The sequence below is a fragment of the Macrobrachium rosenbergii genome, chromosome 16 (assembly GCF_040412425.1).
Source record: "Macrobrachium rosenbergii isolate ZJJX-2024 chromosome 16, ASM4041242v1, whole genome shotgun sequence".
NCBI lineage: Eukaryota > Metazoa > Arthropoda > Malacostraca > Decapoda > Palaemonidae > Macrobrachium > Macrobrachium rosenbergii.
In genome coordinates this window covers 49,113,131-49,138,130 of record NC_089756.1, presented here as the reverse complement: position 1 = coordinate 49,138,130, position 25,000 = coordinate 49,113,131, and positions in this window count along the sequence as shown.

Below are 25,000 nucleotides of genomic sequence, written 5' to 3'. Positions count from 1 at the left end.
ACAGCAGGAATGGTATCGAAACTAGGAGAAACTGTTGCTTTAGATCAGTGGTTCTTAAACTTTTTTATTTTATGTACAGTATAGATCCCACGCCCCTACATTCTGAAATTTTTCCAACTGTAAACTATAAACAACATGTCTATTTGTATACTATTATATTTCATTGCTTATATGAGTATATGGAAGCAGTGATAATGTTTTTGGCAACTTTGCAATTAACATCATAATTTTAAAAAATAATAGGCACTATCTGGCAACCCTGCTTGCACCCCCTTGGAAGCTTCTGGTGCCCCCTAGGGGGCACGCCCCCCAGTTTAAGAATCACTGCTTTAGATGAACTCCAAGTTCCTCGCTGGGTGAGCGGGTTCCGTTCTCAACTACCACACTATTGGTCGTGAGTTCGAATCTCCGACCGGTCAGTGAAGAACAAGAGGAATTTGTTTCTGGTGATAGAAATTCATTTCTCGGTATAATGTGGTTCGGATTCCACAATAAGCTGTAGGTCCCGTTGCTAGGTAACCAATTGGTTCTTAGCCACGTAAAAATAAATCTGATCCTTCGGGCCAGTTTAGAGAATGTTAATCAGCTCAGTGGTCTGGTTAAACTAAGATATACTTAACTTAGATGAACTCCAAAGCATATCAATAAGAGGAAAAATCATAAAGCTTCCAGTAAAGAGATTGATAATTAGTTAATGCACGATTTTAATCTTCTAAATTGACCATCAGATTAGATAAGGATGCATTTGATGTATTTATAGGTACAGAGTGTTATACACGTTTAACACATGGTGACTTGCACCTTCTTGTTTTCCTTTTGCAAAACCTTTGGAATTACCTTTCCTTGCCGTAGATAAGCTGCAGCACGGTAAAGACACGGGTTAGTGGGCAGGGATATAGCAGAATTGCTTGGGCCTTCGAGACATTAACCTCTGTGATGAAATTTAATATTGACCTCTTGGTACGTTGCCAAGTGTAGTATATACAACTTTTGTAGTTGTATATGTAAGCATGTTTATGGATTTTTTTTTTTTTTTACTTTTTTACACTAAAGGTTATATGCATATCCTAATGCAGTTATCATTTTTATATGGGGAATATCAGTTTTTGACAAATGTCAATTTTTACCAGAATTTCAAACTCATTCTTTTATATTATTTATTTAATTTATAAATTCATTGCCATAACTATTCATCTCAAACCAAATTCATTATAGCGCTGAATAATCCCTCAGATTCTAGTGCTTGGCTTCAAGCCTAAATTTCATATTCCATTCCATTCCATTCCAGTTACCTTTCCCGATTATTAGAAAGTTAAAAAAATTAAAATTGATAATCATTTCCCTCCCATCTTGAAGGAAAACTCGCTCTCAGATGAAAGTCCAACAAACACGAAGGCAGTGAAAGTAATTCTCCATGGAATAATGCGGCCAGTGCAGAGGCAGACTCGAATAAAGGCGCGTAGGTTCAATACGTAATCCCTGGTCACCGGATTCAATGGGGGAATGTTGCGAAAAAGGTTTTAGGGGAAAGTAGTACGTCACTTCCTCTGAATGGAGGGAGAGGTCGGACTTTAGAAATGGGTCAGACGACACCAAAACATTATGAGGCTAAATTTTAGTCTCACATGTGTGCTTTTTTTTTTATTATGAATCTCTCTCTCTCTCTCTCTCTCTCTCTCTCTCTCTCTCTCTCTCTCTCTCTCTGTTTTATGTATTAACTGCATTTATACAGTTAGGTGTGATGTACAGCAGTGCTACATATATATATATACACATATATATATATATATATATATATATATATATATATATATATATATATAATAGAAAGCTTACTCCTTTAATATCAATTCACTCTACTCGGAAATAATATATTTTCATATATGTTTCCGAAGGAATTTTTAGTTGATAATGTCCACCGTCCCGTGGGGTCTCAGGACTTGACACACTAACGCTTTTGGCCTACAAGCGTTGGTGTGTCACTGTATCCTGATTCCTCGTCCGTCGCTGGTTGACCTCACGGGGGTGGACTTATTATCAACTAAAAATTCCCTTCGGTAACATATATGAAAAATATATTATTTCGAGGTAGAGTGAATTGGATATTAAAGAGACAGTTGTATTTCTGATTGTATATGAATATGATGTGATAAATAGTCATATATATATATATATATATATATATATATATATATATATATATATATATATAAACATATATATATATATATATATATATTTGTATAGATATGTATGTATATATATATATATATATATTGTCACGAAGTGATCAAGTACCTGGTTATTACACAACTATTAAATCCAAAAATTTACGCCACTTCAGCCAGATACCTGAAACCTCATAACAATAATATTACGACTGAACACTCTAAAGGTAACAGTGATCCCTTAAAACTTGCTTATCACTTGAAAAATCAATCTAAGTTTATCAAGTTATGAGTGAGGTAATAACTGTTAAGCAATAAATATACTAGAGCAGAAAGGGCATCACTCCATCAAACAACTATAATTGTTTCCCTGGTCTTCATTCACTTTCATATAGGAGAAGAGAACAAAACATGTCTATCACTTACCTTATGCATACAAAAATAACCCTATTCACTGGTGGTCAAAGAGTGAAACACTGTGCTTTTAAAACTTTAAATACAAACATTTATTTCTAACTTCAAAATTTATAATAAGAATTCACAATCTGAACAAAATTTACTATTACTTGAAAACAGCACAAGATTTAGTTAATTCTTGAACAAGATTACTTCACAAAATTTTAGTTTATCAAGAAATTATGTTAACTAAGCAAAATTCAAACTATTAAGATTTACTCCAAATTTGAAAAAGAAATCTTAACAAATGAACATCAAAACACGGATGCAATCTTAAAGTATCAACACATATAAAGTGCTAATTAAATCAATGTTAAATCACCAACATAAAATTTTTTGTGTAACTGTGAAATTGTAAACACAAGAACACACAAAAATGTAAAAACAAGAACATATAAAAATGTACAAAAAGTTTATCAACATTAATTTCACTAAGGCAAAATCTGTTTAAAGATTACATCCACCTTTTAAAAAGATTACATCCACCTTTTTACCACGGTAAAAATAAGTAAATACCACTTTACCTTATACAAATTTCTGAACACCATTCCTTTTTGCAGTAGGAATAACACTTTACCTAAGGCCTGTTAGTGTAAACTCTCTCTTATATCAGATTCTGCCAAGGAAACATTAAATATTATTAAGTTTCCAAAACTTATATGTTTGGAAGAGTGACCACAATCGTACATTTTTCTACATGAAGAGGGGATGAGAGAGAGAGAGAGAGAGAGAGAGAGAGAGAGAGAGAGAGAGAGAGAGAGAGAGACCGCCCGCCCTGTCTTTACCAAATCTCTATTTGAACTAACTGGTATTACCAAAATTCTTCTATGAGGTTAAACCTGGATTGCCAGTTAGGCATTTGTATAAAGTGGTCACCCTGGAAGAAACAGGAATAAACTGAGTTTCTTCCCTGGGAAAGAAAGAAAAAACACAGTTTCTTCCCCGGAAGAGGGAAAAAAGATAGGGAAATTATTCTCTGGCTCAGAAAACTACACAGGCCTGCCTCTTATCTGAATGATTGACAATTTCCTGTCTTAACACTTGTGTAAACAATAAACTTTTAAACTGGCCACAGTTATCAAACTTGTCATCTCCCTTTAACTGTTAACATAAGTGGCTTTTAGAGTCTCTCTCGCATACAGCATTTCTTGTGGTCACCCACCTGATTAAACATTCAGTGCCTACACAATGCCTACAGGAAGACACATCTTAGCTTATCACTCAACCAGCCAACCCTTTTAAGACCTGACACTTAACATCTCCCATAAACACTATTTTCAAATAAGCATTGCACAAAAATATACATACTATAAAATCACCTTGTTATATTTCACAACACATGAGAAATGTAAAAGAAAGCATATCAGAAAATACAGAAAACATATTACTTTTATAGAATACACACATATCATAAGACATATCATTATAATATATATATATATATATACGCATATATAATTTACATATATGCATATACATAAGTGTGAGGGAATACCACATGAAAATAAAAGATAGAAGATCAGAACTGAACTTTTACCTAATTATTTTCCTTTGGCATTCGCTTATATTAAATTACATGCATCGTTTGTGATTCTTAGATCAGGTATTTATATATGGTCGAACTTATCTTGTCTTTCTAAATACAAAGGCCCACATCCATTAAAACAAAAATATACAAAATTCTGTTCTAACGGCTGGCCTTAGATATCGGAAATAAGAAAAAAATGCTACAAGGACAAGGGACCAAATGTGGAGGCGTCCCTTCGACCCTTAGTTGCAACCTCTCATTCCTTTTACTGTACTTCCGTTCATATATTGTTTCTCCCATCTGACTTTCCACCTTCTTTAACAATTGTTTCATAGTGCAAGTGTGAGGTTGTCCCCCTGTTACACCTTCCAACCCTTCTCTGTCAATTTCCCTTTCAGCCCTGAATGACCTCGTAGGTCTTGGCCTTTGGCCTAAATTCTATGTTCCAATTCTGAATATGGAGGATATAATCCGAAATAAAAGAGACAATGATACACACGCAAAGGTGTTAAAACAAAGAAGTTGGGGTCTAGTTGAAAGTAAGCATCAGCATCCTAAAAGAGCACAGATTTAAACAGACTGCAAATCCAAAATTTGAGGTCACGACGAAACGATGAGAATGTTAAAAACAGTTCAAGTGACACCAGGATCACTGCTATGTTGGTGACCCTTGTCCCGGTCCTGTCAAACAAATCGTTAAGTGTGGAATAAAGGCGGGAGTCTGAAAACATTAAAAATTAGTGCTGTGTAAAGGACTGACAGACGCCTCAGAGACTATCATTCAATTTCAAAGTACACTTGCTCTTTAAGATAAACATCCGCTAGCGAAAAGAAAACGGTTATTACAAGTCTTCACTTTAATCTTCTTTTGAGTTACATGTCTCAGCATTATTAAAACCTGCATATCTTACCTTCATTCTCCAATTAACAGGATCATAGATACTATCATTTGTTATTCAAGTTTTTACTTTTATTTCTGCTCCACCCTTCTGCCAGCGCTCGCACACAAACATCCCTTGGTGTAAGTTCTACCAATCAGTAACTACAACCCCCCCGGCCATTTTCATCTCGGGAGTATCTTCATTTGTGGAAAAGGGAGCGTAAAATTATAATTTTTCTTTAAAGCAAAGATTACCAAGTAGTCTGTAAGAATATGAGAATAAGCGAACGTGATTTTTATTCCATGAAAATTGGAGCTTCAGACTTGATTTAGGATGAAGCACCTGCATTTTAGGTAACCAGTTTTAATGTTGATGATTACCTTTTGAAGTTGAATTAGTCTCAGATTAAATTCAGTTTAAGATGGAGGACCTTCAAGTAAGATGCATAGTTAAATAGTTGATTACTATTTGAAGTTTCTGTAAAATTGGCCCAACGACAATTGTCAAGCACATTCTATTGTTTCTTTCTATCTAATCTAACGGCATTACGGTGCCTGGTCCAGAAAATTTGTAATAACACTTGGTTGCAAATATTTTTCCTCATACGGGAAAAGAAATTTAATCCATTTCTTTAAAAGCCCAGTAATGTTTTTGCAAACTTTTTGCATGTTCCCAGTTGGAACTTTTATGTTAAACATTAAGTTTAAAGCTCTCAAAATATCATTTCAGGAAACAAGTAAAAAATGCGCCGAAATATCTTCGGCGTAATCGAGTTTTCTGTACAGCCACTACAGCATATAATTAAGACCACCGAAAATAGATCTATCTTTCGGTGGTCTCGGTATAATGCTGTATGAGCCGCAGCCCATGAAACTTTAACCGTGGCCAGGTGGTGTCCTGCCCTATATCGTTGCCAGAAGCACGATTATGGCTAACTTTAACATTAAATAAAATAGAAAAATTACTGAGGCTAGAGGGCTGTAATTTGATATGTTTGAAGATTGGAGGGTGGATGATCGACATAAGAATTTGCAGCCCTCTAGCCCGAGTAGTTTTTAAGATCTGAGGACGGACAGAGAAAAGTGCGGACGGACAGACAAAGCCGGCACAATAGTTTTCTTTTACAGAAAACTAAAAAGTGTATCGGCTTTGACTCTGAATTATCTGCATCGTGAGTTTTCTAATGCAATTATGATTTGAGTTTGAGAAGAAAAAGAAGAAGGAATAAGAGTTCAAACCTGTTCACTTCAAGAACAACGTTATCAATATATGTAATTTACTTTGTCCCTGAATATTCTGTTTAATAAATTTTCTAATATAATTGCTACTTGAAACGAAAAAGAAATGAGAAGAAACAATGAGGGTGAGTTAGAAGTGTCTGAAGTACAGAAAGCCGGAATGGAAGCAGCCATGGAGGCGCGGGGGAGGAAGGGGCAGAGGGACTGTGGGCATGGGGGTGAATCCTTCCTCTTTACACATCTTTCATGCCCCCGTCACTCATCCTTTGGCTTTCTCTTTATCACTTCTGTTATTTATCGACGTCCATTTGGCATTTGCGCCCGTTTTATTGGCCCGGAATAGCCTTTGTATTAGAGTACTGGCTTTTAGATATAACAGCTTGGCATTTACTAGAGTGCAAACAATGAAAGAGAAAAATTGGCGCGCTTTCGCGCGACCTTCAACCTTTCGGGAAAAAATAAGCAACAACAAAAACCGTATGCGCTCTGTAGTTATGCAAATTCTTGCCTTATTAAGCATTCAATTGAAATTCACTTTTAAAGGAAGTCTGGCTCGGGTGGGGGCGGGGAGGAGGAGGAGGAGGAGGCCAGGACAAAAGAAGATTTATGCTCGTCTAATTGCTATTGTTCAGAATTTCTGGGCATTTCAAAGTTACGTTTGTTCTTGAATGTATGTATGTATGAATGTATGTTTATATGTATATACTCTCCTGGAATTGGGAGGAAAATTTTTCGTAAATAAGATAAAGCAGTCTTGCACGCTTATAGCAAAAGCAGAAATAGCAGGACTCATATGATGCCCCACTTGTTATGGTTTTTTTGTACATATGGTTCCAAAATTTATTGAACGGCTTTCTTCATTCAAAGACTCTGGCCTTGACGAAATTACCAGTCCGTCTATTCTTTCGCCAACGGCATTGCACGTGACGGGGAAATAGAGAGAGAAGAAACGACTCCGTGCAGCAATATTTGTCTCTTATCTCAGGTTCTGAACAACAAGCAATTGTCTTCTGTTATGGCAGTGGCTGTGGCGCGGGGCTGGACCGCTGGAATGGGAACTATAGAGAGGGCGCGTATGGATTATCCCATAGACCGTTGGTTCTATATATATATATATATATATATATATATATATATATATATATATATATATATATATATATATATATATATATATATATATATATATATATATATATATATATATATATATATATACATACATACATAGATAGATATAGAGTCTATGTGTGTGTGTGGTATGAAATTTAATTATTCGTTCAGAGGTGAAGCCCTGGTGTTGAGAATTTTTATAGAGGATAAAGCAACAATTTATCGCCCACCTTTGCAACAAACACGCACCGCTATTCACCTTCATCTTCTGGCATTCTGTGGATGTCCTCATCCATTTTGTCTTCTTGCGTTTGCAAATAATTGCAGATACTAAAGAAGAAGGCCCCGAGCCCCACAAGCGTTTGGTCGTGCTCATTTGCTTGAAGAATGCATTCTCTCAGTACAGTGAATGGAAACCCGATAAAAAGAATGAGGCCATATGCTATAAATTTCAGTAAGTAATGGATATCAGGACCTCATAGAAGAAAGGAAAAATTGAGTACCCCGAGTACTGCTGACAATGAACTAGAGTTTTTATGTACTAAGTATGTCATGCAGGACAGCCTTCAAGGAAGAAATTAATGTACTGAAAATGATAATCTTCAGAGGTGTTCCCATTATGAACTCATAAAAAGAGCATTTTGGGGGGAATTTTCCCTCAGAAGGAAGGACCAAATGAAGAACACTATATATATATCGATATATTCAGTACAGGGGTCTAACTCCTACATTTCCAGCTTAGTCTTTCAACAACAAAACCTTTGTAGCAATTACTGCCTGGAGGAGCTAGCTTGTACTAGCGAGCAGCCGTCTGTAATTATAATGGATTTAGCTGGAGTTGCTCGACTTCATTAAATTTGTAACATTTCAACATTTGTGTCATCATTGACAACTGAGGTAATCCTATAAAAATTCACAAATATAGCCCATGAAAATTAATGCTGAAACGGTTGTTTGTGTCAGCAAGTGTCCTTGTGAATCGTAAGGTTCTGGAAGATACACACATGTTTCCACCTTGAGCCATTCATTCTAACGTGGGGTTGGCTCCAGAGAAACAACCAAAGCGGCTTATTGGTTACTACCACATCTTGGGTGAACCCCTTCTACAGAAAATTTCAAGAACACTAACCGCTTCATACACCTAAGGAGAGGGGGGTCATCACCAGCACATCAAACTTAGGAAAGGAACATAATAAATTGCTAATATTAGCTTCTTGAACTCAGACTTTTACTCTTCTGTTATGATTAAAATGTCTAATAAGAGCAATTAATGTTAGGTTTAATTGCTGGACTTAGCGCCTTGAGTCTATTGAAAATACATTAAACACTCCCAAGCCGTTATTCCGTAACGTGAAGATGTAACCTACGTAACTTTCACAGACATTTTGAAGTTTTAAGACCAGTAGAATTTGCTGGAATATCCGGCATCAGTTGGGCTTCCTCGTGCATTTAATTCAGTTAGATATCAGCAGGAAGAAATTAAGGTAGCTGTTAAGTCGGAGAAGAAATGGGGAAAGGATATCTTTCACTACTTTCTCTAAGTTTTCTCTCCTTCCCCTGACAGTTCACTTTTCACTAACCTGTCGTGGTCCATTCTTTCCACATGACCGAACCATCTCAAATACTCATCCTTCCGCTTATACTAACCTTCTTACAACTTCTCATGATAGCTTTACATTTCTTACCATATTTCATCGGGAAGGTTTGCAGCAGTTAAAACTTGAATGCGGCAGCGAGATCTACAGTATATAAAAGTATATATATTTTTAAAAGTTAAAGTCATTTCCCCTAGCAAGGGATGGCCACAGAGATAAGTACAAAAGCAGTCACTGCAAAACTCATGTATATATATATATATATATATATATATATATATATATATATATATATATATATATATATATATATATATATAATATAATATTCAATTCACTACCTAGGTAGAGTAATTGATATAAAGGACGTTTGTATATTGTATATGAATCACGGTGATGTGATAAATAGTCATATATATATATATATATATATATATATATATATATATATATATATATATATATATATTACATATATACTGTATATATATATGAATGATTCCATAAGGCAAGAACACTATCGATCTGAGAGACCGAATGCATTTTATCCAAATATGTGTTCGCATTGGACAAGCAACAAACTTATCTTCAGTTTCAAGGTTTTCTTGTGAAACCACCTCGGTTATGTCTTCATCCATCAGCATTCAGTCCATTTTTATGTAGTGGATACCATCCTCCGTGAAGGGATATAATAATTCTCTTCTTACGCAGCAGTCTGATCTAGAGATTATTTCTGCGTAAAGTGTCTCTTAGAATGTGTCTACACCACAGTATAACATGTCATGAATGCCGGTCGGTAGATTAACGCACACACCTCACAAACAGTTGACTACAAGCCAACGACATATTGGCAGACCCGACCGGTGCTTCGTACGATTTTCCAACGTTGGCCAAAGAATTATTCTCCACGTATTTTCATTGATTTGTTTTCAGCTTGTTTGCTACATGTGTGCAATAAGGTGCCGAAATATGTCTGCGCGTTTTACTGTAGTGTGGATCTATCCTGTGGATATAACGAGGAAAGACTTCAGAGGTGTTTTATGCCTTTTTTGTATGTATAGAAAAATTAAGTTAAATTCAATTAAAGTAAATTAAAGATAATATCTTAGGAATCTGGTATGACTGACAATCTGTGGCAATGAAACCCAAAAATCCAACAGATTAAGAAAATGATGTCTATCTTTTTTTCAGCTCTCGAATCAATAACAAAACGAAACTACTTTATTTAGTACAAGAATGAGTTATCATTTTTAGTCTGTATCTTTGTTTATCAACTGATACAAATCCAGTTAACTCCCGTGACTAATCGTCTTCGGTTCTTATCACCTATTCCAGATGACAGCAAAGTTCTGATCAGAGCAGCGAGAATGAGTTTAATTTCGCCCGGCCTCGGGAGACCTGACATTAATATATTTGGGTCTGATGACAGTTTGTCATTCCTTCCGTCGGCCGTCCGGATTCGACTGACAGGTCGCCGCTTTACACAAAAGTCGCCTCCTCCTCATTTGCAAACATCGAGTAGAGTGTTAGACAACCGTCATTAATTAAATAAACATCCTGAGAGACGATGTTCGATGTTGCGCAGTGCACAGTAGACACGCAAACGCACACACACACATATACAGTATATGTACATGTGTGTCTATGTAATATTAAAAACCACAATGCCCTCCTAACTTCCCGATTTCTTCACACTTTGGAAACGCTTGTCACTACAAAGCCTAGTTCCAAATGAAGAAAGAAACGGCAATATTTTGACGCTCGGGTGAGATTCGAACTCGCTTCCGGGGCATCAGAACGAGGTAACGTTATCCACCTGGCTACGATGATGGGTATAAGTCTATTCCCGTTCGCGCGTACATATATCTGTCGAATTTAGATACATTTACTGGAGCTGGAATAGACCCGCCTTCACCATCATAGGCAAGTGTTTAATTGCTGAGATACACACACACACACACACACACACACACATATATATACATAAAATATATATATATATATATATATATATATATATATATATATATATATATATATATATATATATATATATATATATATATATATACCAGTAGCCGTAAGTTAACTGCAGTGACTTTGTAGTAAAATATCCAAGACTGATCCTAGCGGGGGAAACGCTTTGGGCCCCATAAAATATCTAATGTCACTCTTAATTATGTACGTGTTGCTATACAGATGATTCAGGTGGTCCGCTCACCACCAGCTCCAGCAAAATGCCGTTGATAATGGGTCACAGCAAGGCCCGAGATCTGTTTGAGTTCTTTGCATGGTGACTTGCTCTAGGTGTCGTCTTCCTTTAAAATTACTAGACTGCACCATTAGTTCAAACCTATCTTAGGTCTTTTTATCAGAAAAAGATTTTGTAGCTTCGCTTTGCAATTGTAATCAGTCTTGGTAACACTTCTTATGTAAAGTCTGTATGGACTATTCCAGTTTCATCATTTCTAAAATATTTCATTTTTCGAGAAGAGGATACATATATGAAAAACAAGAAAAGAGAATAAATTGACGATGTAATGACAATCGAATCAAGGAAATGAGTCAGACCGATAAATTTAAAAGATTTAAAGCTTTAATCTTTCTAATCTGTCTGTTTACGTCGCCTATTTTGGACCCTTTCTTTCCTGTTTTGCTATGCCTTTTCTTTCTCCTTTCGCCTCCTTCCACCCTTCCTCTTTATAGCTCTGTTCCCCCTTCATTTATCCCCAGCTGTTCTGCTTCTTGTTGTTTAAGTATACCGTGGCAGTGGTCCCCTGTCAAAGGCAGTGTTTTACCTCGGCTCTCTCTCTCTCTCTCTCTCTCTCTCTCTCTCTCTCTCTCTCTCTCTCTCTCTCTCATTTTTAAGGTTTAAAGCCGATGTGAGGCTTTGCTTTCTTCAGTTTGCTGTTATTTTCTCTTCACTTCCTATAACTCAATCCTTTTGAAGTCGTTTTATGCTTGGGAATTTCCTTTTTACTTCCGTCCGATTTGCGTTTCTTAGTGAGTCTTGACTTTATAGTTTGGTGTGTAGTGAATGGGAATAATTTCAAAAGACAGCAGAGCTTTATAAAGAGGGTTTTATGGCTAATCCATAATGCTTGAAAGATAAGAAAAAATGGTTACATTTTGCTGCAAAAGTAAGTTTTAAAGGGAGCCACTGTGAACTAAAACACATTTGTATGAACTTCAAAAGAAATATATGCACTTACGTGAGTCTTCAGCTGAAAGGGGATGTGTTATTTTCATATATTTATTGCATTCTCTGAGATTTGTCAGACTTTGAGTTATATCATACATGATTATTTTTTCTTTTACTTGAATCATCTTAAGATGGTGTGGTTACCAATGATGAGGAATAAAATCATTTTCACTTTCGAGACACTGACAGTTTAGTGACGGACGTAAAATAAATAGAATAACATGGAAATTATTATTTTACTGATGTTCTGTTATTTTTGTGGTTAAAACTGAAATACCAAATATATTTCAAAGCGTCTTTGCAGCATCTGGAGCAACAGTGTTCGACGGAGAGACAGGTTCAAGCACCGCCAGTCACAGGTCTTATTTGATTCATTGGAGGGCGCGAAAGTCCCTCAAGCAAACAAATAAGATGAAAACATGCCAGGAATTTTAATCACCTGTGAAAAAACAAGCGAGAAAAAGCGAAGCAGCGAGACTGGCAGTAGATTTTAATCACTAAGGAACGCGAGGCTCTGGAAGAGAAGAAAGAATCGAGCATCCAAACGAGTTGGATCCAATTCCACAATAGTGATTAGTCCGCCTGTTAGAAGTACTTGACACCACTGGAAGTGGCCTTAATCCTATTACTTCGGAATCCAAGGGCTCTTCACCCCGTCTATACTTTCCGATCTCCTCTCGTCTCTCCCTCTCCTACCCGGCTCTCAATCACTTCCTCCTCCTCCTCCTCCTCCTCCTCCCTCCCCTCTCTTCCTCCTCCTCCGCCTACTCCCTCCTCCTTACTTCTCTCCTGAGACCTCCAGGAAGATTGACTCGATTTCTTCTGAAAGAGTCTCAGAACTTTCTCTCAGGAATATTAAATAGGTGGGTCTTTTACGCCCTTCATTTTCTTCTTTTTTCCTCATTCTTTTTCCCCCCAGGGGCAAAGAAGGCGACGTTTAAGTGAATGCCTCCAATTAATTACGACATTTAGATTTTCTAGATGCGTTTATGGCTGGATGTTGTGCATTTTCTGCCTGTGTAAAAGATGCGAGGTTGCAGGCCTTGCCACCTGAAAATAAACTCGAGGATTAAACATACACAAGTGAATTATTCAAGGGCTCTTTCATATAATCCTTCAATAAAAAAGCAACATTGCTTTCGAAGGGTATGCACTCTTTCTATATTCACTTTGAATTGTGGGGCTCAGGGCATTAATTAATCATTAACTTAAAGTCAAGAGACTGTAAGTTAATGATCATTATTTCTTGTGAAAGTTCTTATCGATGCAGCATCTCGTTCCATGTAAAGTGGCTCCATTCAATTCCTGGAAATACGGGTCATTACACTTGCAAAGAAAAGCGAAAAAGACAATATCACGCAAGTCCCAGCGACCTGGTCGAGCTAACAAGAGAAGGAAAGAAGAAGAAGAAGAAGAAAAAAAAGAGGTGTTTAAAAGAGAAACTCGACTGCTTAAACATTGGCCTGGCGAAGTATTAAACGGCGCCTCTGCAATTGCAGGACGGCAGTAAAACCATTTTTATTTTCATAACGACAAAGGCAAAAAGAAGAGCAAGATCTTCGCCCGGCCTTATCTGCTCTGCTGATATTCGGATTCCCTTTGTCCGTCCGAGGAGCGCGAAAGCAAAGTTTGGTGGGGCTGCCAAAGCAGTAATTGTTTTTCCCGAATAGTTGAGAGGCCTTCTTTCAATTTATCTCATGATTGCTCTTTTTCTTTCGGGTCGTAATAAACCCAACCCTAAAAAAGTTTTATGCGCGCCGCTCTTTTGTGCACTATCAGAGGAGGGGTGAGGGCTAGGGCGCCCCTCCTCGGCATCACAACAACTCCCCCCCCCCCTCTCTCTCTCTCTCTCTCTCTCTCTCTCTCTCTCTCTCTCTCTCTCTCTATCCCAAACCCCCCGACCTCTCCATGCGCATTCACACATAAACACACACACACACACACATACACATGCACTAGTAAATTTCCCCCTTCCCAGACAATACACGCGCATACGCATACGTACCCGCGTAGTTTTACATAAATATTCATGCGCCAAAAAATGCTTTTTCGCTAAACATGCCGTTTTTGCTCTTTGTACTTTTTCAAATCATTTCTTTCCCTCTTTTATTTGCCGAGTACTTGCATTTCTTTATTTCGAGTGTGTTTCGTCGTTTTTAAACTTTTTCTTTCTGCATTTTACTCACACGTCCTTATCCATCAGTTATGAGAGTCTCTCTCTCTCTCTCTCTCTCTCTCTCTCTCTCTCTCTCTCTCTCTCTCTCTCTCTCTCTCATTTTATTAAAAATTCTTACTTCTCTTGATCCAGGGACTTTGTTATTCACACAGTTTCGCCTAATATTTTTAATTGGTCTTGGGATATTTATTCAAATTTTTGTACATCTTAATGTGCTGTTCACACACACACACATATATACTATATTTATATATATATACTATATATATATATATATATATATATATATATATATATATATATATATATATATGTGTGTGTGTGTGTGTGTGTGTGTGTGTGTGTGTGTAGTATGTATATATATATATATATATATATATATATATATATATATATATATATATATATATATATAAAATGTAGAATCTACTGGTCACTTTTTTACCAGATACACATGTAATTGTAATAGCCACAGTGCCCTCTTAGCTTCTCGAATTCTTCGTGCTTTTTTGGATACGCTAATCACTGCAAAGCCTTAAGATCCAAGTGCAAGAAATGTGAAGAAATTATAATGTCCGGTAGCAGGAAAACGACAGGTATATGTATGCACGAAAGGCAATAGAGTTTTATCCTTCTTGTGTTCAGGTCGGCAACTCGACCTCGTTATGATTATGGTAACAGGGTTCGTTTCCCGCTATCAAACATCATAACTTCTTCATATTTTTGCACTTGGATCTTAAGGCTTTGTAGTGACAAGCGTATCCAGAAAAGCACGAAGACTTCGAGAAAGTTAAGGGCATTGTAGGTATTACAATTACATATATATATATATATATATATATATATATATATATATATATATATATATATATATATATATATTATATATATATATATATATATATATATATATATATATATATATATATGTATGTATAAATATATATTTTAATATCTTCATATGTGCAGTTCACGTAAAGTAAAGTTCGTTTATAACGTACAGGCTTGTAACGAATGAAAGTGAATTCCCTGTCCCAATTCAAATATATATACAAATTCTATTATATAAGTGCATTTCATATATATATATATATATATATATATATATATATATATATATATATATATATATATATATATATATAACAAATCCACATTCACTACCTTCTTCAGTCTCGTGCTGGTAAGTACTTCTGCAGCACCAGAGCTATACCTAGTAGTACCTCAGCCCCACCACCTTAAAAATTCTCTACATTCCCCTGTATTTTTCACGTACTCCTTGATTCCTTGTCCAAGGATATTTAGAATACTTATATTTCGAGTCATAGTGCTAATTGGAGATCCTACCTTCTCCATTTTCATTATCACCAAATTCCTCAAAGCTCACACGTCCATCTTTTCTTATGCTAACCATTTTATGACACCATCGTATCTCCAGATTTCTCGCCTTCTCAGTCATCCATAATTCCCATGTGCTATTCAAATCATTCCTTTAAAACAGTTTAGTCTTTTTTTTCAGTCACAAAATCACTGCATTTCCATACGGGAAAGTTGGCTGAACAGTCGGTACGCATTCCAGCTTTTAATTTTTTAAACACCTTTCTTTCTTCTCCACAACTTTTGCAGAGCTCCTGGCGCCTTTCTGTGCTCATTTCCTCTCAATTCAGCTTCTCTGACCTACCATCTTTCGCAGCATTTACTCTGAAATAACAGTATGATTATATGATCTACTTTCATTTTTCAAGTTCATACTGACATTCAGAATATTCCCATAACTTTCTTTTAGCGTTATAACTTCATCTAACGACAACACAGCCTCAATAACTTTAAAGTTACTTTCACATGCGTTCATTGTTTTATCTAGTTTCTCATCCTTTCTCTTTTTCCACTGACTACTAATTACTTTCGCTCTTCCGTAACTTCTTTCATTTTTACATGTCACAGTCATAACCTTTTCTTAACTGAAACATTCTTTTAAAACAAATACAGTCGCTGCTTTTACTGTATCGAATATTTGATCTCTTACCCAACCCTCTCAATCGATTAATTATCGGTTTTCATCTCTAAAATAAGTCACCTCGATACCTGTATCTCAGGCTACACCCATCCCCTATAACAAGTGGCACCCTTTCTTAATACGTAGAGTGCAGGAAAGCAACACGCGAGGAATTTAATATCCACGCTTATATGATATCTTACATCAAGGCTTCCGCCAGTTCGAAAGAAGCAGGTCCATCGGGCGCGCCCCCTCCCTGCCTCCATTCCGAAAGGCAAGAAAAATATAGCCATTACAATTTCAACTTTCGTGGCAGAGGACGTTTGGGGAGATTGGTTCTGCTAACTTCTCTGCTTATCTCCAACCTGAGGGGCGCCGTTACAAATGGATTCAATGGAGGAAGTCTCAGGGGCCTTATTCTGGAGGGAGGCAGTTTTTGCCACCCTAATGACCTCCAATTGGTACTTTGAAAGGAGCCGAATTCACTCTAAGTGTTAAACGTTGTTTAGTCTGGTCTTCATGACTGCGCAACGTTGATTGTCGTTTCCTTCCTTGAGTTGTATCAGTTAGGTGTTCCATGCTGGAAAAGAAAAACCCACGAAAGAACGAAGAAGAAGAAGCGGCAGCAGCTTCCATCGAATGAGCTTCTAATCTTGACCAACGGTGAAAAGTTTTACTCTTTCTCTTCGCATATTCTTTGATTTTTACGCGAAGGATTTGCTCTCCTTGATTAACTTTGTGCTAAAAATCTAAATGGCGGTAGTACTGCTAATTGTTTCAATGAATAGCGATAGATTTTAGGGGAAGGATGTAAGACCAAGGCTGATGATTAGGCGATGAATTCAAACCATTAGCTTCTGCAATGGGAGTGTTTTTGTCTGTGATTCTCCGAACGCTTTTCGACTACAAGAAATAGTTGGACGTTTATCAAGAAATGGTTATACGTTTATGCAATTTTCTGCTGTAGATTGATTGATTAGGAGTTATCTTCCGTTGCATTTTCCGTCACTTAAAATCCAAAAATAAGATAGACATCTAGGAAAACTTATTTTTAAGATACATGTTTGAAGAATACGGAAGTAGCTTTACAACTAAAATTGAGATTTGGAATAAATAAACAGACTATCACACCCCTTGCAGATTAGGAGAAAAAAAGGTTAAAGAACGAAATGGATTCCCTCTCAGTATCTAAATAATTAAACAGCAAAACAGCCTCCATAAAACGCAATTATCACTGCTTCTCGTTAACTTTGTCATGTATAAAAAACACCTGGCCTGTGGATGTACAGTGATGTTGTAAGCAGTGAGTAGCTTTATTACTATTAAACACTGGAATTACAGCTTTATTAAACTCTCTCTCTCTCTCTCTCTCTCTCTCTCTCTCTCTCTCTCTCTCTCTCTCACCGTGCCATCATCCCTACCCCAGTTATTACGTCTATCAACCCTATCATTTTAATATCCCTTTCTTTGTTCTCATTTCGTCCTTTATCGTCCCTCGTTTGTTCAGATCCTCTCTCTCTCTCTCTCTCTCTCTCTCTCTCTCTCTCTCTCTCTCTCTCTCTCTCTCTCTCTTCTTCATGCAGCTCAAACGCCATCGTCTAATCGCATTTATCCTAAGTCTTCCCCACAAACACTTCACGTATTTGTCATAAAGAAGCCAAAAGACGCCGTTTTCTTGAGAGACGGTCCTCGAAGTCAGGGAGAAAAGTAGGGACACAGACATTTCTTCTTCTGTATATAATACTCAGTCTTGTTGTGGTTGTTGTCATTTGCCCAAGTGTTTGCTTGATTGGCATTTTAAAAGGAACGCATAAAATCGATATTTAATCTTTTGCAGGTAGCAAATCGACCATTCACTCTCTTTAGATATCTCGCGGCTGGACTTGTTTAGCTAATGGAAATATTGAGGAATGTTTTGAATTTTCGTTAATCAGTTTATCAGTTTGTTTATTTACTTATGGGAGAAGTTCATGGTCATAATTGCCAAATTAGCTTCGGTCACTGCAGGTAAAGGAGAATATCAGTAATCTTCTTTGCACGCTGAATTACATAGAGAACCCAGAAAAATTTGTGAATTTCGCACACCAAAACTAAATGATATACATAACCGATCACATTGGCCGCACTTCTTGATTTCCGAAATATAATTTAGCCATTTTTATGAGACTAACGTTCATTTTAAGACAGTTTAGTTGTGGAATATACATCAGCTCTCATGTCGTAGGTGGAGGAAGATCCGAAATGATGTCGGTAGAAAAGACAGAAAAACGACCAGTTTTCTATTTGTGCAGAGGAGAAGGTTGCTTACAGTCACTATCATGCTGACCTAAGACATGAAAGAAAGAAGGATCTATCATAAAAATAAAGGGTAGTGCAACAAAACCTTGAAACAAACTTTAGGGACTTGGTGTGAGCAGTAATAATTCCAGTGAGGCCCAGAAGGAAAGTGGGGTAAGAGAGAAAGACAAACGGAAACTTCTCAGATTTAGCAGAGAAAATTTCTCAAACAGAGGCAGATATATTTTTACAGCAAAGGTGCTTAGATGCGTAGAACAGAGGTGCATAGATGCTTAGAGATCCTTGGCCTTCCAAAAAGTCCCATCTAACATCTTATAATACACAGGCACAGCCAGGACCGTAACATCGTCTGCCCACGATCTGTTTCCACTTATTTTTGAACGCAAGAGAGCGAGAGCCATCGAGGTTTGAATCTCCTAATTCTTAAGGATCCCATTGAAGCTGCAGAAGTCATACAAGGCAAATTTGGCCCGGGAGAGCTGAACTGCCGAGAGTTTCCTCTGGATCTGTCCGAGATACTGTCTAGATATGCACTGATAGCCATGAACAGCCTTGAACGAGAATGAAACCGATCTTTGGAGGAGGAATGGAAGCAAGAAAATTCGGGAGCTTAAATCGCCCGCATATATGCACGAAAGACAAAAGAAGATATGAAAATCGTTGATAAAAGAAGAAAAAAGGAGAAAGGACAGGAAAAGAAAGGCGCGGGTGAAAAGAAAGAAAGGGATAGATTCGTGTAAAATATGTGAAAGTGGTTGCCGTTAACCCCTTAATTCCTCTCTCTCTCTCTCTCTCTCTCTCTCTCTCTCTCTCTCTCTCTCTCTCTCTCTCTCTCTCTCTCGCCTCCTTTTACCTCCTCCAACATTTCCATACTTTTTAAAAGGCTTTTTATTCTGTCTGTATCTTATATTTTGAGGTTTAAAATTATTCCGTTATTGCTTCTAAAACATCATACAGCGTAATGTTTTACTGTTTTTTTTCCTTTGATTTTATTTGATTTTTATTTTTCTCACCGGAGAAGGGTTAAAGGCACTACCTGAATTATATAAAATTTCATCTTCGACTGAAAACGCAGTCTTGTTTTATATATTTTTATGGCATTGTTATCCTGTCACACACTAAATATAGCAGTCACTTTAAACGAGATTGCATTCAGATGATTGATATATTCATTAAGGTTGAACGATTCGGTAAAAGGTTAACAAACAGGCAATTACCAATTTTGGTTGAATAGTTCAGCTCTCTTGCTTAAGACGTCCTAAATCAGTGTTGAATTCGTGTTATTTCAATTTTGCTTTTGTGATTTGATGTGTGTGTTTTGTGTGCATATAGTGTGTGTATGTGCATGCTTGTTAGCCTTTGTTTAAACACACACACAGACACACCCACACACACATATTTATATATATATACAGTATATATGTATATATATATATATATATATATATATATATATATATATATATATATATATATATATATATATATATATATATATATATATATATATATATATATATAATGTATACATACATATAGATAGATGGATAGATATAGATATATTTTGAATGCACATTTTATGCTAAGGATGAAAGGGCGAACAGCCCAATTTGCGTAGAAGATAGAGAAAATGCATACGTGAGGCTTTGCGCTAAAGAATAAAAAAATGCGCCGCTCTACAAAAGAATTGCTATTACAGACAGGGATAAAGGAAACACATTGTGCAGTTTTTTGCCAGATAACAATTATTATTGTTTTGGTGTTATTCACTGAAACGAAGTTCACCACTTTAAACCGGGCACTTTTTAGTATGTAAAAAGAAATGTTCTTTATCGTTTTGGTTCGTAATCGTATTTATGAAGTATTTTAATATCAGAAAACATAATGCACGTTAAAACAATATTCAGTGAAATAACAGAATGACACGTCGAAGTGCTTCATCTTTTACCTTTTGTTTCTCCTGGCATTTGCAGAAGCAATTAAATATTCATGATTTGTTAACATTATCAGTTAAAAAAAAAAAAAGAGATCTATGAAATAATAGCACTCCAAACTAATGAGTAGAGAAGAAAACAAATGATAAAATACAACAGAGGAAGGAAACCCACCTGTTGCCCGTCAAGAGGTCGTGCCTTTAATGTGGCGAATGTCTTAATTGATTGCAAATCTTTTCGGTAACCTTCTCCAACTCCATCCACTTTTGGCACTTCTTTAATCTCTCTCTCTCTCTCTCTCTCTCTCTCTCTCTCTCTCTCTCTCTCTCTCTTCCTTGCCACTTCAAAGCCATGAATAACTCCTCCTCTTCGTCTTTTCTTCGTTTCCTCTTCTTGCAAATATTTCCAATCCACTTCGTTGTTTTCGTAATCTTTGTGTCATTGGATTTTCTCCCTTCTTCAGTTAAGGGTAGAAATGGAAGTAGGGAGAAGCCTTTGCAATGGCTTCTCAACTCGCTCTAATTTGGTTTTTCATTTATTAACGTTTGTCTTCCTTCAGAAGGACCCACCTTAAAGGTCGCCATGTCCAAATATCTTCAAACTTTTTTTGTTTCGAGTATTTACCTTTCATATTATGGTATGAGATTTGTAAGATTAATTAGGCAATAAGGTTCGCTTTCTCCCTTCATATACCGCTAAACTGCACTGCTATTCGTAGTCTGTTTATCTTTTTGTTATTGTTTGTTTCATAATTTTACGCTAATTTCCAGTAGCTCTTTTATGCTACCTTCAGCTTCCCATTGTCTTCATTTCTTCAGCGATTTTTTATTTTCTTTTCTTTCATTGAACCTTCTTTTATTACGATTAGTACACAAGCTCTCTGTTTGTCTTCCCCTCCTCCATTTATTTTGCTCCGCAGGCCCCTTTTTTTTTCTTCTAGTTTCTCTTTTCTGTCACCCATTCTAGTCTTTTCAAAAGCCATATTTTCCCCCCCTTTCCTAATCCCCTGATTTATTCTGCTCCTTTTTCTTCTCCTTGACTCCTTTACTTTTCGCTACATAACCGTAATTTACCCTTCGTACTTTTGAGATCAGTATTTTTCTTCTTTCTTCCTAGTATCCATCTCTTCCCATCATTACCACCATCTGGTTACCTTCTGTTCATCACACCCCTTATCTTATTCTTTGTAAGACTCCTTGTTTGTCACATCGGACGCTAATTTGTGCGTTTAATACCTTATCATTGGGTAGACAACTCATGTATCATTCTACATTTCTTATTCCATTCATCCGAGACTCTTCCCATCTCAGCCCCTGCACACTTCCCCCAGCTCCCACATCCCCACGCCCCGCCCTTCCTCTCCCACCTTCTCCACCTCTTCGTCGTCGTCGAGCAACACTCCAAAGGTCCTCCGGCAGCTCGGTGGCAGTCGTTCGCCCTTAGGGACAGTTTAATGCAATTGAATTTTCGCGCACCGCCGAACACGACTGATGCCGGGGCATCTTTTGTGACGCTACCAATCTCACCCCTGGCCCGCCTGAGTTGGTCTTGGGAGTTTGCTGGTTGCGTCTTATTTGTGTGTTTGTCAAGGAAACAGAAGCGAGGTCTGGGTCAGGGAGAGGGAGGGGCAGGGAGTGGAAGGAAGGGAGGAGGAGATAGAGAGGGGTCGGGGGAGGAACTAGAGAGGGGTTAGTAACATACACCTCTCTTTCTCAGTCACTCTTTTTTCCGACCATTTCCTCTACTCGGGATAAAGAAAGAACGACAGAAATCGACGTGACAGGTGGAGTTGTCTCCTAAACATTTCATTGTTCGACTTCAGGTGAATGGCATTCTTTAGTCAGATGAGAAATAGGTGATGATCCAGCATTTACAAAGAGATTGGGATGACAGGAAAGGAGAACTAATTTGGATGCAGTAATTGAAATTGTCTATATGACTGTGTGTTGGCTCATATAAGGTAGTGAGCTGTTGTATGAACGTAAATAGGTGTATTTAGTAAAATTTTTAATGATGATGATCTGCAGTGCGACTTCTCTTGGTAATGATCTATATACTTATTTTCCTTTCCTGCAATGTGAACATGCTTTGTCAACAGATAAAAATTTAGAAGGAACTAATCCCATTGCGTATATGTCTACTTGTTTTGTTCTGTTATTTGTGTCTTTGCAGAGAGAGAGAGTGGGACGCTTGCATAACCTGTTATTTACTTGATTAAAGAGCACTTTGAAGAAGTTAAGACTTACCAAACATTTTGTCAGTATGGTAATTGGAGTCTGGATTTCCATAGTATAGTTATAAAAAATTTAAGTCCGTTTTTAGAAATTCTTAGATTTTAAATCATTGCTTTCTGCTCAGAGGCCGAAGAAGCAGACACCTATAGCCCCTATCTGACCCAGACGTGAATAGAACAAGAAAAACGTGGCGTTGATGACTCCACTTCCTGAGGGACATGGACTCAGCGTCCATGAGCATTGTCGATGTTACGCCTGTCTACAGCGACCAATCAGTCAACCAATTTTAAAGGCTGTAAGACTAATAGGCTCTAGGAAAGCAGAGACTCTTGTAAGATGGTTATGATATTACGACACGACCGAGAAGAGAAATAATCACGCTAGTTGGAATATACTTGCAGATAGGGGTTCATAAACATGAGTAATGTCGCGCTTTTTCCTTGTGTATTCCAATGTGGTATCAACAACATTCCGTGCTCCAGATACGACTCAGTCTTAAGGGACTCCTTTTCGTAAATGGAATGTCAGTGGGAGAGGGCGTTCGTAGGTCTTGATTTAAAGGCGTTGCGAAACTCTTCGTGTTTAGAAGGATAAATATGAAGCTGAATTTGAGTGGTTCTTTGTCCTATTTCGGATCATTCGCGTTCGAGAATATGTTCTGCTCTCAGCTTATTTCTGGTATATATATATATATATATATATATATATATATATATATATATATATATATATATATATATATATATATATATATACATATATATGTATATGTATATGTATATGTATATGTATAAATAGATAGATAGATAAATGTATTTATTTATTTATATCTTCACACATATATTTTCAGTCTTCGTAGGAGACGTTCTCGTGACATAGGAGCAAGGCTGCATGGCACCGACACGTAATGCATAAATACGTGTTATCATAACAGTGGAGTCTGAAAATCTAACTGTAATTACGCTTTGAAATGGTATCCATTCTTTAATTTTCCACGTCTTAAAAACTACTGAGGCTAGAGGGCTGCAAATTGGTATGTCGATCATCCACCCTCCAATCATCAAACATACCAAATTGCAGCCTTCTAGCCTCAGTAGTTTTTATTTGATTTAAGGTTAAAGTTAGCCATGTTCATGCGTCTGGCACCGCTATAGGTGCCAAGAACTCAGGCCACCACCGGGCCGTGGCTGAGAGTTTCATACAGCATTATACGCTGTACAGAAAACTCGATTGCGGCGAAGAAACTTCTGCCCATTTTTTACTTTTTTTTCAAATATCAGTTCGAGGATTTTGCGAATAATCGGTGAAAGTGAATATGATCATTTTGATAAGTACTGTTAAGCTGGCATTATTTTAATATTTAGTTTCACATTGACTCACATTTGTGTTGTAAGTGGGGGTGCCATTTATTGACAAGCAAGAATGCCAGTATGAAAAAGAAAAGAAGAAAAATAAAGAGAAAATTTTTTAACAAGTGAGTGAAGGGGAGTACCATACAGATGACATTGAAAACTTATGATAAACAGATAATGTATTAAAAGTAAGCAGAGTGCTCTCTCTCTCTCTCTCTCTCTCTCTCTCTCTCTCTCTCTCTCTCTCTCTCTCTCTCTCTTATTCAAATTAAGGCAATCACCGTCTGCTTTTATTTCTAATAACAATTTTTCAAAATAAGCAAAACGTCGTTTATTCAAGAACCAAAAAAATCTTATTCATATCTTTATCAATATTATAATAGGATTAAGATTAATATCTGCGAATCTTGTGTGAATGAAAGCTCATGACTCTTCCCCCCATCACATGAACCACACCCAAGCAAAGAGAGAGAGAGAGAAAAAGCGAGAGAGAGAAAGAAAGAAAGAGAGAAGGAGCGAAAATGGAAGGATTATAACATAAGAGCCGCGTGCGCTGGTTGCATTTGCAGTGCGTGCGAAAGAATCATTTATCTCATGCATTGCCTCGGCTTTGGGCAACATGAAGAACGTCAGCAGCTTCCGTCTCCCTTCTTTTTTTTTTATTATTCCCTGCTTAAGATTCAACGCCTGTCTGTCTCCCTCAAAGCACCCAGTTTTCTTCTTCTTCTTCTTCTTTTTTGGATGTAGTTTCCTTGCCAAGTGTTTTTCAGGAAAGGATGTATATATCAGTGGATCCGTATATTTATTTTTTCCCCAGTGCGTACCGACA